The sequence below is a fragment of the Macrotis lagotis genome, chromosome 8 (genome assembly GCF_037893015.1).
Source record: "Macrotis lagotis isolate mMagLag1 chromosome 8, bilby.v1.9.chrom.fasta, whole genome shotgun sequence".
Taxonomy (NCBI): Eukaryota; Metazoa; Chordata; class Mammalia; order Peramelemorphia; family Peramelidae; genus Macrotis; species Macrotis lagotis.
Window position 1 is genome coordinate 133,053,353 of NC_133665.1, and position 15,572 is coordinate 133,068,924.

General features: G+C 35.6%; 2 long non-coding RNA genes across 3 annotated transcripts in view; both read left to right on the forward strand.

Moving 5' to 3' along the window:
• Window positions 1-1,497: 1,497 nt before the first annotated feature.
• LOC141496168 (uncharacterized) lies at window positions 1,498-4,553 on the forward strand. Its single transcript, XR_012470963.1, has 3 exons — window positions 1,498-2,180; window positions 3,111-3,513; window positions 4,141-4,553. It is a non-coding gene; the product is annotated as an uncharacterized LOC141496168 (long non-coding RNA).
• A 6,675-nt stretch (window positions 4,554-11,228) lies between these two features.
• The window catches only part of LOC141494971 (uncharacterized), a 40,392-nt gene continuing 36,048 nt past the window's right edge, over window positions 11,229-15,572 (forward strand). For both annotated transcript variants that reach the window (XR_012470601.1, XR_012470600.1), the window contains exons 1-2: window positions 11,229-11,668; window positions 13,637-13,780. This is a non-coding gene — a long non-coding RNA (uncharacterized LOC141494971). The remainder of the gene's footprint in view (window positions 11,669-13,636; window positions 13,781-15,572) is intronic.

The window sequence follows — 15,572 nt, forward strand, 5'->3', positions numbered from 1 at the left end:
GGGAGTGTTGGGGGCCGACAGGTGGGCCCCAAAAGTGAATGACCAGGCCCTGGAGGAGCCTGGGGGCAGCTGGTTGACATAGCTTTACCGGCGTCACTGTGGGAAAGGGAAGGTCCAGGTCAAGGACGCGATCCGCATGGCCAGGGCTGGGGGGCCCTTGCAGGGCTACAGGCCCTAAAGCCCAGGGATAACCGGACACTCCTCCCGGAGCAACGTGCCAGTCACTTTATACTCGTTTCCAGAAAGCTACCTCGGCCACCCGACTTGCCCTGGGGTCATCAATAAAGTTTAATAGGCAAGTCTTTTACTTCAGGTCCTTCTCACGAGCTGGACCAGCCTCCCTTCTCAGAGCCCTGCTGCCCATGGAAATACAACAAAGAAATAGGTCTCCTTTTTCAATTAACAATAGGCTTTTTTATTCATATAGGCTTATTTCCAAGGAACTTACATAGCTTTATAGATTTTTTTCCTCTTAACTTTATCAACCTTATAATACCCTGAAATGGGTAGAAAATAATTTTTGCTACTGTCTTTTCCCAGATAAAGATGCAAGGTAAAGTTGAGTCGCCTTTTAATGACTATCGTTTATGAAGCTTGCTCCTTACAAAACCAAATATAATTGTCTACACAATTAGTAAACTGAGTGAAATTGGAGAAACCCCAGAGAATTGTGTCTTGCCCCATACAAACAGGAAGTTCCAGGACAAATCTTTAAATAAAGAAATTCAGGCAATGTGGATAGGAGTTACAAGGCAAAAACAATGTCTACTAAGTCCTGATCTTTTTTGCTGGGGGGAGTCCACACACTGGAAATCTCAATTCATTATAGGATCACACAGCTAGTAAGAGGCACGAAAAGAGAACAAGATCTAAACTTTTCAGATAACTCCTAATACTATATCCAATGAACCATACTAGAAGTACATCTATAATGTAGTCTATAATGCTGAGGGGTTTTTTAAAGTTCTTTCTCTACAAGTAAATGGAATTCAGCTTTATCAAGTAATAAATATTTTAAAATCACTCATTTAGTGTCCTTACACTGATGTGCAATGTTAAATTTTAATTGGGTCAAATGAAAAATATAAACCAAATAATCAATTGTTATGTGTGCATTAGAATTCTACAAATAAGATTAGCCACATTATTTTACTGGAACTTCTAGCAGGTTACAATCTAATCTACATATGAGCATAAAAATAAATTTTCCTGCATTTCTGCTCTAGTGTTAATGGTCATAGAGTATTACTATCTCAGTTTAATAATATATTCTCATTTAGCAGCACTAAAATAGTATGATTTTTCTTGACATAGTTTATGAGGAAAGCAAGCCCTACATATGAAAGCAAGCCCTACATATGATAGACCCTGATAATTTGTGAACAAGTTTTTAAAAAATGATATACTTTGAGAAGGTTTATAAATATGTTACTTATTCAACCAAGTATAAGTTTCAAGAAGGTTAGGGTGTCAGAAATTCATTAAAGAGAATTATAAGTTTCTATGTCTCAACAGAAAGACTAAAATGAAAATGTATGATAAATTCTTATGTAATTAGACTGGTTGTCTTCACAGAGTCTAAAAAAGTCTTAAAAAAGAGACAAAGAATTTGTCACCATTACCATCACAGTCTAGAAGGTCCTCCAATTAATGTCCTCAAAATGGGAAAAGGCAATTTCTGAAACTACTATAGTTTAATGAAAATATCCCTGAATATTATTCAATTTTCTCTGTTTTAATTCTATACTCACTAAGTAAATTTCTGATCTGTAATTTGTTGCCCTGAATGAATGTCATTACCAGGAAAGCATTCTTCGTGCAAATGAATGGTAAAATAATCCTGCCTGGTGTGTTTTTTCCTTTGTTCTTGAAGAAGATTGTGACATCAAGGGAGGTGATGCCAAGACAGTCAAGAGAATTGGATTTGAGTGAGGGAGGTTTGTGCAAAGTCACCAGCCTCATTTCCTCCTGAGCTGTCCTCCATAGTGACTAGACATGGACCAGGATTATAGAGATGCCTGTGGATGCCTTAGGGAGATCTTGACCTTTCCCAGCTAAAGTCTTCCCCAGGCCATTGTTTGACTGAGGTAATGCCCTGTCAGTGATTAAGGTTAGGTAAGACAGAGATGAAGCAAAGAAGCCAAAAAAAATCAAGCTGTGTTTCTTAATGATTAAAGCAGGTAAGAAAAAAAAAAGCAAAAAGTCTCTTTTTTTCATAGTCCAAAAGAAAAATCTATCTGGGGAGGGTTCTGGCCAAAACAATTGCCTGCTATGTTGTCCCTGTGAGAAATCAGAGACACCTTGGTTTATACATTTAGTTTGAATTGATTTTCAGAGCTTGACTGTCTCTGAGTGAACTGACAAACTCAAGTTTCTACCCTTTCAAAGCAGAGGACCAGGTCTGGGACCCAATCGCTCATCAGGTATAAACCATGTCTTGCCATGCTATGGGCTACCACATAGCAGGTAATATTCTCTCATAAAATACTTTGATTTATCTCACTGAGTACCATTTTGGAAAGTTCAAATTACCTTCTGGGATTCTGAATATTGTTTCTTTTAAGTTTCCTTTGAAGTTTAAGAGGGTTTCTCAAATTTGGCTTTCTATGATCAACTAATGGCCATGGATCTGACTATTTTAGTGATGGTTTTCTTTAGAGAAAGAATAATGTCAACCCAGCAGTCCAAACAGTTCACCTGTGTGAAGGTAGCACCCTTCACTAAAACTTTGTAATCTATCACCTAAATATACTATTGTTTCTAGTTCCTATTCTGGAAGATGAAGGACCATTTATCCATGAGTATTCTTTTATAAAATGTTTCTACCATTTAGTAAGACATCCTGATCCTCAGTGCAGCCCAGGATTTGTCTACTGAAACTGGGCTGTCATCTTGATGAAGACTACTTCACTGACCTTGCATTTCTGAAGTATGATTAAATTATATTTAAGTATTATTTATTCTGGTATCACTAAATCTCAGGGAAACTGGTTATTTGGGTAATGTCATATGTAACTTTCAGGCTTCTTATTGGCCAAAGCTAATTGCTTTCTGGGAATCTTCAGATTTTCCTTTTTCACCTGTTCTTCTATTTTTTTTCCTCTGGCTAGGGAGGAAACTGAATTGCCTCAGTCCTGAAAGAAAAAAAAAAGATGTTTAATATATGAGCTGGCATAGGATGCTTAATGATTGCTACAGTCAACACCCTCCTTCAAAGGCTGAGTCATCTTTGCAAGATCTGCACTGTGAGATTCCCTGATGTGCTACAATATTTATGGAGAAATAGTTTATATATTTGCTAAAGCTGTGGTTAAAATATATTTACTATTATTTTGATAAGGTATTTCATAAAACATTCATCAAAATAGCCTACTATGTAAATGAATATTTTAACACCACAATGCTTTATAACAATATGATCTTTCTATATGTGAAATAATCATTGGATTTAATGTAGCAATGATTCTCCCAAGCCATAAGAAAAACATGAAGATAAAGATGAAGACTTCTAAGGTACCTATGCTATTAAAATATGTACCAATTACCATTTAAAATATCTTTGTAGATATTTTGTTTCTTAAAAAAGCATTATCAGACACAGCAAACTAAGAAACCAAAAAAAGGCTAACGTTGAAGGGACTATGGGAATATAGACATAGCAGTATGCTATTGATGCAGCTGTGTTAGGAAATCATTTAGAATCATTCAAGAAAAGTAACTAAACTGCCAAAAAGAAAGGAGAAAGTGGGGGCCTCCCTTTTTGGAGGTGGAAGGCCTCTGCATAGAGAATATGCCATTGACTATCAGAATCTAGTAACAGAAGCCTGGTCATTGGGGACACAGCCCTTGGAGCATGCTCAGATTCATCCTTCCTGTTGAGTTATGCAGAGCATCAACAATATTCCTTGCCTGGCTTTCATCCAAAATGGAGAGACTTGATGAATCTTTTCCTGGCTGAGAGTGACTGAGAGACTGAGGCTGTGTGGCAACATAGAATTCTTTGGTTGGTCAGAGAAACCAGAACTAAATTTCCATATAAAAGTGTTGCAAATATGATCTCTTCCTCTCTTCCAAGGGTTTTTGAAGGAGCTGCCTGATGAGGGGGAGGGACATCTGACCTCTTTTTTTCTTCTTTTTCAGCTACCACATGGTCCATACCTATTTTTGGTATTCTCTCTTGATCTTAAATGAATGAATATATGATGAGGGAATTAACCAAGTTATGGATTTACAAGCTTTAAAAGGTCAGAAAAGTCTTCAAGGGTTCCTTTAAAATTGGGGTCAGTAGAAGAGATCCCTGGAGCCAATGGCACAACAGCCAAGGACCTTGCTTAATTCAGCCCAGCAGACATGAGTCAAGACAGCAATCCCAGCAAAGAGCCAGCTGAGCTGAGCTAAGGAATGACTCATCATTGCCAATTCAAACCTGGTAGGAAATCCAAAAAAAAGGAGGAAAGGACTAGGAAGACCAAAAAACCCAAAGAAGACAGAGTTCACACATTCTATACATATACTCCTTCCTTCTTTTGTATTTAAAATTTGACTTCATTCTCCCTGGTATCTTCTGCATATGAAATATGGCAATGGTAGAATGCACCTCTACTTTGAAAAGATGCTTTTATTATTTCTAGTCTTACTGTACCCTCAAGGAGAGTACTCCTTTAAAGCTAACTGAGGCAATACCCTGAAAGTTGGTCTCCCTGCCACAAGTCTCCCCATTCCAGTCCATCATCTGTTCAATTGTCAGTGATATTCCTAAAACAGAAGTCTGATGTTGTTATCCCCCCCCTACTTATATAATGGCAGGGTCTTCCTATCACTTCAAGGACCAAATGCACAATCCTGTTTAGCATTGAAAGGTCTTTCTAGAGCCACCAGGGTCCCCTCAACAACTGGAGTCAGTGAGGGTGCCTCAACAGCTATAGTCAGTTAAGACCAACCACTGGAGCCAATATTACAGCAGCAAAATGCTCTGCTTGACTCAGCCCAGCAGATTTGAGTCAAAACCAAATGCCCAGAAAGGACACAGCTCAGCTGTGTGAGGAAGTGACTCAGGGCTAACAAAAGCAAACCTGATGGGGTAGCTGAGAGAGTGAGAAAATAATTCGACATAAACTATGCCAGTCCATCAGAACCTTCAGGACCAGCTCTCCCTCCTCAGTCTTCTTCCACTTCTACCTCGTTATTCCACTACCCTTCAGACTCTGAACATTGTCACTGTCTGTCTTCCCCTCCTCGACTCGACTTCTTGACCTCCTTGAAGTTCCCACTAAAATCTCACCTTCTGCAAGAAGTTTTTCTTCATCTCCATTCCAGTGCCTTTTGTGGATTATTTCCAATTTTTCTTGTCCATAGCTTGTTCATTCATAGGTGTATTTCTTTCCTCCTTGAGACTGAACCACTTGACAAAGTCTTTTACCTTTCCTTTGCATTCCCAGCACTTAACATAGAGGCTGGTATTGTAATTAATAAATATCGATTGACTAAAGGCCCAATGTCAATAATAGGATTGATACTGGAGAAAGCACCCCAGATAGGGGATCTTGAAGGGTTCTGTTGGAAACACCAATGGAGCAGCTAAGTGCCACCATAGATAGAGTACCAGTCCTAGAGTCAGGAGGACCTGAGTTCAAATTTGGTCCCAGACTTAATAATTGCCTAGCTGTGTGACTTTGGTTAAGTCACTTAACCCCATTGTCTTGTAAAAACTTTTTTAAAAAGAGGAAAAAAACACCAGCTCTCGGGGGTTATCTTATTATAGGACCTTAAGGGGGAAAGAAGTTAATTGATTTCTGAGGGTATGACTGAGCTGGGGGTGCAGGGGACATTTGGTTCATGAGTTGTTGAGTTTGATGAACTGCTTCCCCCTCCCCTTTTTTTAAAATTCTTTGTTATAAAGAAACTCTTGGAATGGGGAGCAGTGATATATATAAAAAAATTAATTCATTTTCTTTAAAGAAGTGACTGGACTTTTCCACTCCCTTTGATCCAGTGAATGATTCCAGTCCTGAGAAGTAATAAAACAACAAAAACAAAAGCAAAGTAAAAAGAATAAAATTCCAATATATTCCAACACAATTATAGCATTTTTGTGGTAGTAAAGAACTGAACAGAGTAAGTGTTCATTAACTGAAAATTGAATAATATTAATGTAAAGGAATATTAAAATTCAGTAAAAAAATTTAATTAATTATATATTGAGAATTCATAGAAACACAGGAAGCTACATAAAGTGATGTAATGTGAATGAGTAGAAGCAAAAGAATTTGTATATAGATACAATGACTACAAAAGCAAATAATCAAAAAACTAAGGAAGCTTTTAACTATGAGTAATCATGAAAACCAATCTTTTTTTATGAGAATAGATAATAAACTATATACTCCATCTTCTGGGTATAGAGGTAGAGAGGATTGGAAACAGAGGAATATGCAAAATGGTACATACATTGCATATCTGTCCATTTTTGAAATTCAGAAATTTATTGAAATCAATGAAACTTATTTTTTAGAAAAAGCTTTGCATATTTTCAATTTCTTTAGACATATTTTCCCTTCTTGCATATGATTCTATTATATTGACGATTATTTGCAAATGGAACAAGAAAAGTTTTATATTGTTTTGTTTCAGACAATAGGAAATATGAAATGATTATGAGAAAACATACATGAAATATATTTTCATATTTAAAAACATGACAAAAGCCTTTGAAAAAATATACTATTATTCAATATTGTACTAGAATTGCTAGCTATAGCAATAAGTCAAGAAAAAGAAATTGAAGGAATAAAAATGAGCAATGAGGAAACAAAACTATCATTCTTTGTAGATTATATGATGGTATACCTAGAGAATCAGCTCTAAGTTGTAGGATATAAATCATGAGCATTTCTCTAAAAAACCTAGCAACAAGAAATAGAGAAATGTCATTTAAAATAAATGCAAACAATATAAAATACTTGGGAGTCTACCTGCCAAGACAAATGTAGGGATTATATGAACACACAATTATGAAATATTTTTCAGACAAATACAGATAGATCCAAACAACTGAAGAAATATTTATTTATTGTGATGGGTAAGTTGAGCCAATATAATCCAATGACAATTCTATGTAAGTTAATTTATTTATTCATTTCTGTATCAATCAAACTATTTTGTAGAGTTAGAAAAAATAGTAAAGTTCATTTGGAAGAACAAAAGATCTAGAATATCAAAGGAATCAATTAAAAAGTTCAAGACAGCATAGCAATTATAGATTTCACACTATAGTACAAAGTGATAATCATTCAAACAGTCTGGTACTGGCTAAAAAATAGAGAGATAGATCAGTGGAACATATTAGGTACGTAATACACAATAGTAAATGATCATAAGTAAACCAGCTTTCCTGGTAACTCAAAATTTGACAAAAATTTCTGGGAAAGTTAGAAAACAGTTTGGAAGAAACTAGGCATAGATTAAAATTTCACATCATATACCAAGATAAAGTTAAAATGGATAAATAATAGCGAGTGATATAAGAAAGGGGAACAAGGAGAAATTTAATTCAGATCTGTGGATAAGGGGAAAGTTTTTAACCAAAGAGAAGATAAGAGATAACAAGAAGAAAAATAGAGAATTTTGACTATATTTAATTAAAACATTTTTACACAAACAAAATTAATATAGCCAAAATTAGAATGAAAAGAGGAAACAGGGAAAAATTTGTGGCAAGTTTCTGTGATAAAGGCCTCATTTCTTAAATATATAAGGAACTGAGTCAAATTTATAAAAATATAAAAAATATATATTATTACATAATATAATAATAAGAGGCATTTCCCCAGTCATAAATGGTCAATCAATTTTCAGAAGAAATCAAAGCAATTAATAGTCACATGAAAAAATATAAATCACTACTAATTAGAAAAATGTGAGTAAAAACAACTGAAATATCACATACCTATCAGATTAGTTAATGTGATACAAAGTGATAAATATTAGAGGGGATATGGAAAACTTGGGATATTAATTCACCAATGTGAATTGTGACTTGTGAAGTTGTGAACTGGTCCAACCATTCTAGAGAACAATTTGGAACTAAGCCCAAAGGACTATAAAACTGTGCATACCCTTTAACCTAGCAATATCACTACTAGGCCTATATCCCAAAGAGATCAAATAATAGGGAAATGGACATATTTGCACAAAAATATTAACAGAAGCTCTTTCTGTGGTGGCAAAGAATTGGAAATTGAAGGAATTCCCTTTAAATGACTAAAAACCTGGGTTAAATGAGTGTGATGGAATAATATTGTGCTTTAAAAAATGATGAACAGAATGGTATCAGAAAAAACCTGGGAAAACATATAAATGGATGCAAAGTAAAGTGAGTGAACCAGGAAAACATTGTACATAATAACAGCAATATTATAAGTATGATCAGCTGTGAGAGACTTAGCTAATCTGATGAAAAAAAACTATCCAAAGAACTGATGAAAGCTGAGTGCAGATTGAAGCATACTTTGAACACTTTATCTTGGTTTGTGTTTTTTTTTGCAACATGACTAATATGGAAATGTTTTGCATGACCTCATATGCAAAATGGAAATCAAAGAGAATTCAAAACTCAAAATTTTAAAAATTGATCATTAAAATTTTTATGTGTAATTGGAAAATACTTAATAAAAACATTCTTAACAATAAAATAAAAATATTATATTAAGGATAAAACTTATAAAGTTTATACAGCATTAATTTAAAGGATACAAAAATATAAAAATTTAAATATAAAGTCAGGGGAGAAGGCAGTAACAACTGAAGGGGATCGAGAAAGGTGTCCATGGTACTTAAACTGTGTCTTGAGGGAAGAGAGGGATTCTATGAGAGTTGAGGAGAGAGAGTGAATTTCACACAAAGGGAATATTCAATGTAAAGCCACAGATATAGGAGGCAGATTTCCCTATGTAAGGAACAGAGAAAAGAGCAGTTTGGGTAGATCAAGTGGGATTAATCTAAGGGCAATAATATGTACTATGAGACTGAATATATACAAGGTAAACAATGAAGGATCTTTTTTATCCCAGACATAATAAAGAAGCATGGGGAGACTGACTGAGTTAGAAAAATTACATTGGCAGTAGTGTAGATGATGGAGGGACTTGAAGCATTAAGACAAATTAAGGAGGCTATAACAATAATCTAGGTGATAAATGATAAGGTACTGAATTAAGGTGATGGCTATATGATTATTGAGGATAAAGGTACAAAAAAATGTTACAGAAATAGAAGTGAATCAGAAAAATATTGCACACCCTAACAGCAACATGGCAGGGGGGGTGATGATCAACCTTAAGGGTCTTGCTCATTCCGTCAATGCAATAATCAGGGACAATTTTAGGGTATCTGTGATGAAGAATACCATCTGAATCCAGAAAACTGTGGACTTTAAACAGAGACCAAAAATTATCACCTTCAATTTAAAAAAAAAAATTTGTCTTATGTGCTACATAATTTTGCTTTCTCTAATATTTTATTTCTTCCTCAAGGATATGTTTTTTTTTCTTTCAACACATTCAATTTTGATCAATGTATAGCATGGAAACTAATAAAGATTATCAGATTGCCTTCTGTTGGGGGGAGGGGAGAGAGAGAAGGGAGGGTAAAGAGGGTGGGGGAAAATTGGGAAATTCAAAACCTTCCCAAAAATGATGGGTAGAAACTGCTATTGAATATTATTGGAAAACAAATAAAACATTTATATAAAAATAGAAATGGTGAGATTTGGCTGCTGGTTGATTATGTGGGATGTGGAAGATTGGGGGGTCAAGGATAAGGCCAAGGTTATGATCATGGAAGACAAGAATGGCGGTGATCTTTACAGAAATAGTGAAATTGGAAGAGAGGTGGGTCTAGAGGAATAGTTTCATTTTGGACATGCTGTGTTTGAGGTGTCTTTGAGACAAGAGTTTGAAATATCCAATAAACTGGATTTATGGACTGTATATTTGAATCTATGAGTCATCTGCATAGAGATAATGACCAAATCTGTGAAACCTGAGAACACCAAGAGAAGACTGAAGAAAGTCTTCAAGAATACCTTCATATGGGGAATCTGGTATGGATATTGAGACTGATATATGAAGATACTCCTACTTATGTAGGAGGAGAACCAGAAGATAGTACTATTATTAAAACCCAGAATAGAGAGTTCACAAGAAACAATATGCAATGTCAAATGGTGAAGAAAAGTCAAAAAGGACAAGGAGAAAAAAACCCATCCTCTTTGGCAGTTAAGAAATTATTAATAACTTTGAATAGTTTCAGTTGAGTGATGAGGTCAGAAAACCAGAAAGCAAGAGGCTGAGGAGAAGAATTGAAAGGAGGATTTAAATAAATTAAAATCTTTCCAGCATGTTTTTTCTGGAGAACCGAGTATGTGAGTATTGGTTGAAGGAATTAGGGATGTTTCAGACTTATAGAAGATGGCAATCTTTAAGCATGTGAAGAGCTTTCATGTGGAAGGAATAGATTTTTTTTCATCTTGACCCTGGAAAGTAGCAGTAGGAATAGTGAGCAGAATTTGCAATGACAAATTTAAAAGGATGGAAAAAACATCCCAATAATTAAAGCTGTCAAAAAAATAAATACGATGCTTCAAGGAGGCACTTGTTTACTGGAAGTCTTCAAACAGAAACTTGGTTGGGAATGTTATAGGAACACTGAACTATATGCTTTCAGCTCTGTGATTTTGTAATATCAATCCTGTGTTCTCATTCCCTTAGACTCATTTAGATACCTTAACCATGGCTAATTTGTGCTAAATTCTTAATGGATCAATTTATTAAAAGATAATATATTTTGTGACATATCCAAAGGATTAACAATGAGACATTTTAACACCATTGGAAGCAGTGGTGAGGAGAAATTTTGGGAAAGTTCAAAATAAGTCTTATTAATACCTACCCAATCTACTTATCTAAAGATTCAGAGGAACTACAGTGATTTGTGCACTAAAGTTTTGATGAGAAAACCTGAAGGAATATATCATTGATATTTAAAATAAAACCAGATGGCTACTTTTTTTAAAGTAATTCAATTTTCGGATTTAGCAAGCTTCCATGAGGAATAACTGTTTTTCAGTTAAAGAAAACCATCAATTATTATTGCTTTGTAGAAACAAGTTCCCATTTATATCTATTATATATATAGTAATAACAGACCAAAGAAAGCAGGGGAGTCTGGAATGTACATGAGTAGTTTGGAATGTCTCTTTAGTGTCAGTTAAACTGGTTTTTCCTGTTTTCTGCTATCCAAGAGATAGGTGGATGGGTCAGAAAGAAAGCAGTAGAGATGATTATTGGGAGAGCAAGGACTAGGCTGAGAATAAGATTTTTAAGCATCCTGGCAGTTTCCACACTACTCTAAGTAAACATATGATGTTAGCTTAAGTGGCCATAGTCACAAATTGTACCTCCTAGCGCTCTAGGCAGTCCTACAAACTTACACCGATAATTAGCAGAAAAATGTTTCTTAAAGACACTAGGTCACAGAGTTGGCCCTACCCCATCTAGGTAAGAAAATAAAGATGGCATACACTAGATAAGACATGGTCTCTTGCCATATTTCCCACTCCCAAGAGCTTCCGATGCAGTTACGGACACAAGTTGAAGTTTTCCAAAGGAAGGTAACTAAGATGGCAAGCATTGGACAATCCTAGCACATAAGGATAAATAGAAGTATCATTAGCATGAAAAAGAGACTCCATAAAATCCTAATTACTGTTTTCAAGTACTGTCTATCATTTAGAAGAGAGATTTGACTTGTTCTTATAGCAGAACCAGGAACAAGAGGTGGAAGTTGTAGACAAGCTGTTTAGAATTGATAACATGATAATAAAAATAAACAGCATTTATGTATCACTTTAAGGTTTTCAAAGAACTTTACAAATATCTCTAGCCTTACAACAATCTTCAAAGGCAATGTGCCATTTTTATCCTCATTTTACAGATGAAAGAAATGGAGGAAGACAGAAATGAAGTGCCTTGCCTACAGTCACACAGATAGTAATTACCTCAGGCTGGATTTGAACTGAGGTCTTCTGACTACAAATCCAGCACTCTATCTACTAGACCACCTAGTTGTCTATACAGGAAAGTTTTCTTCAGTTGTTTTTTTTTTTTGTAAGGCATTGGAGTTAAAGTGACTTGCCCAAGGTCACATAGCTAGGTAATTATGTGTCTGAGACCAGATTTGAACTCTCCTGACTCCAGGGTTGGTGCTCTATCCACTGCACCACCAAGCTCCCCCAGTAAATCTTTCTTTAAAAGAGTCAGAAGTATAATGGTCCTCCAAGATTGTAGAGTTCTCCATCACTAGTCACTTTAATTTGGGTCTTAATGGACATCCTTAGGGGTATTCTAGAGAAAAGATTTCCATATTGATAGCAGTTGGAGCTCTCCAACCTGGAGATCTTGTGAAGCTTAGAGTATCCTTTTGACCTATCTTAAAGGTCAAAAGGACCTTAAAGAAAGACATCTACAGGGTTTCTACTTAGTTATTAAGTTGACTCTCCACTCTCCCAGAAGCCCAACCTCTTCCCCCAATCCTACCCAGCTATTGTTTAGTTTGTTATTCAGGGTATTTGAATTTAAAAGTACATGTTTGATCCATACCCTGAGAGGAACAAAGACAAAATTTAAATAGTACTTGCACTCCAGAAAACTTCTATTTCCAGAGACTTCAAATATAGATCTACTGTAGGAATTTACAAAATGAGGTAATTTTGTTTTGGGAGATAACTAGTACATAGAAGGATTAGAAATTTTTTCCTGTAGATGGTGGAACGTGAGATTAGGGAATCCTCCAAGGAAAGGGGTGAAGAAAAAAGTGCATTTCAGGTTGGGGGGGATGAGGAATGGAGTGTCCACTAAGAACAAATAGATCAGCACCACTAGATTGTAGAATACTTGGAATGTAATCAATTCTAAGAAAACTAGAAAGTTAAGATGCCTAATTTGGGGAAGGGCTTTATATGTCAATTACATTTTTTTTTTTTGTAAAGCAATGGGGTTTTAGTGACTTGCCCAAGGCCACACAGCTAGGTAATTATTAAGTATCTAAAACTGGATTTGAACTCAGGTACTCCTGACTTACCACCTAGCTGCCTCCTTGTTATAAATGGCTCAAGAATACTTAGTTCAGAGTGATTAAAATGGTTTTTATTAAGATATCTTAACAAAATGGCAGACCCTCTCTCATGGTGGGAGAGAGGGGCTGGGAAATCACAACATACAAGCTCTTTTATGCACTTTGAAAGACTTTGTTCCTGCCCCTTCATGCCATCCATAGGCTGGGGTCACAAATCTAATTGAGACATTGGTTCCACTATATTTCCCCACCCTGCTCATTAGACTAATGAACAAGAACAGATAGCTCTCTTTGAGCATGTGCAAAGGAGAAGGTCAAGACTAGGTTATTCTAATTTAGTTTGTAATTTTTGGAATGGGATTAGGAGAACTGTCCCAGTTTTGTGATTGATTGGGGTCATTTACCCTTCGTAATATATTTTAAAGAGGCCCGGCCCCACACCCTGTGAAGACCAACACCCTACATTCTTCAAACTCCTCAATTACATTTTATATTTGATCTATAGGTCACAATGGAGACAATGGTCAGCTATGCCTTGGTCATCACCATGCTTTAGGAAAATTCCTCTGGAAGTTGAAGCATCATGGGTGAGATTTGACTTCAGGAAAGAAGAGCAAGTAGAAAGCTACTGCTATCATTAATACACTAGGTGAGCATGATTGAGCTGGTGGAGAAAAGGGGGATTCAAGAGTAAGTATCATATCAACGGGGCATTTCTTGTCTTAAGTGAAGTTAGACAGTCTTTATGTGAAGTTAGACAGTCTTTGTCTTGCCCAGTACCTATCAATTCTTTTCTAAAAGAATTCTGAATATATTGACAATCTACTTCTATGGTAGCTACAAATCTTTGGCCTCTATCATAATCTGTTCCTGACTTTTGTGGTCCAAGAGAATTCTCACCTTTCTCACCAAGTACCAAAGTATTTACTGATTTAACTTGCATAGTCTCATCACATTCTTCATGGAGACTTTTACTTCCTCTTCAATCTCTGCAATAGGGTTGATATATCAGTTAAAATCATGTTCATGGTGGTCTTTCTCTATAAAATTATTGTTAATATTTTATTTTTTTTTTTTGCAAGGCAATACGGTTAAGTGGTTTGCCCAAGGTCACACAGCTAGGTAATTATTGTCTGAGGTTGGATTTGAACCCAGGTACTCCTGACTCCCAGGCCAGTGCTCTATCCACTGCAGCACCTAGCCGCCCTGTTAATATTTTAATAGATGATCCTATGTACCATGTGAACTGTTTGTCATAGAATTTGTGCATTCATTAACACTAGATCTGCCAATTACTTCATCTGCCTCTCTGCAACTTCTTTCTTCTAGTTTTGTTTATAACAGGAATGTCAAAATTAATACAAATGGGCTCCTCCAATAACACATTCAATGGACAAGGATGTCACATTAAACAGCAGCCATGTTAGTTTATAGTCACCTAAAGACTAGGAGGTTTCTACCATTTTCTGCCATTTTCCCATCATTGGCAGAATGATATGAAATGTCATTTTGTATTTTCCTTTGTTATATGGGGTAACCAGTGAGCCTTTCTGTACTTAATTGGACTAGTCCTCAGAAAGTAGACTTGCTCCATTATTGAGACCATAACTTGAAACCTTTCTAGCATGTTACAATCTGTCAGAGCTTGAACTCCATTGACATATCCTTTGAGAACCAAGAGTCAGCTCCATGTTAGGATGAAAGTTTCAGAGTAGAGCCCTGTAGAGGAAAGAAGGTATATGTGTATAAATACTGTCATACTGAAATATTGCTATGTAACAAGAATGAGCAACAGCAGATTGGGACCCCTGCTTTAAGAGATAATAAAAAAAACTAAAGGAAATCCTCTGGTCCTTTGAGTGGAACCTCTATGGATAATTCATGGGAAGATAGACAAGAACGATATAGAGTGGTAATTTCATTTATGGAGGAGTTGTAATTTGCATTGGTGGAGACAGTACTATCTAAATCAATAAAGTAAGAGTATCATAGTATTATATTAATCCTGTAGGAAACTAATCTATAAATACTTATAGAGATCATGATTCCTTACATTTGGACTAAGATCCTTTAGGATGAGAGATCCATTAATAATAATATTAATAACAACATAGTTAATATTTAAAATAGCATATAATATGCACATACTATGTGTTTAGACTAAAGTGCTTTATAATTATCTCTTTTTATCCTCACAACAACCCTTAGAGATTTCACACTTGAGAAACTGAAGCAAAAAATTCAATGACTTGCCTAGGGTTACACAGAGAATAATATATCGGATTTGAATTCTGATCTTCCTAACCTTGGGGCACTCTATTCACTGTGACACCCACCTTGCCATTACCCTAAAGGTTGCCATTTAAGTCTTCAGTTCCAACAACAAAAAAAGCAAAAATTAAGCACTCTCATTAGGGGATTTGTGAAATTTAATGACACTA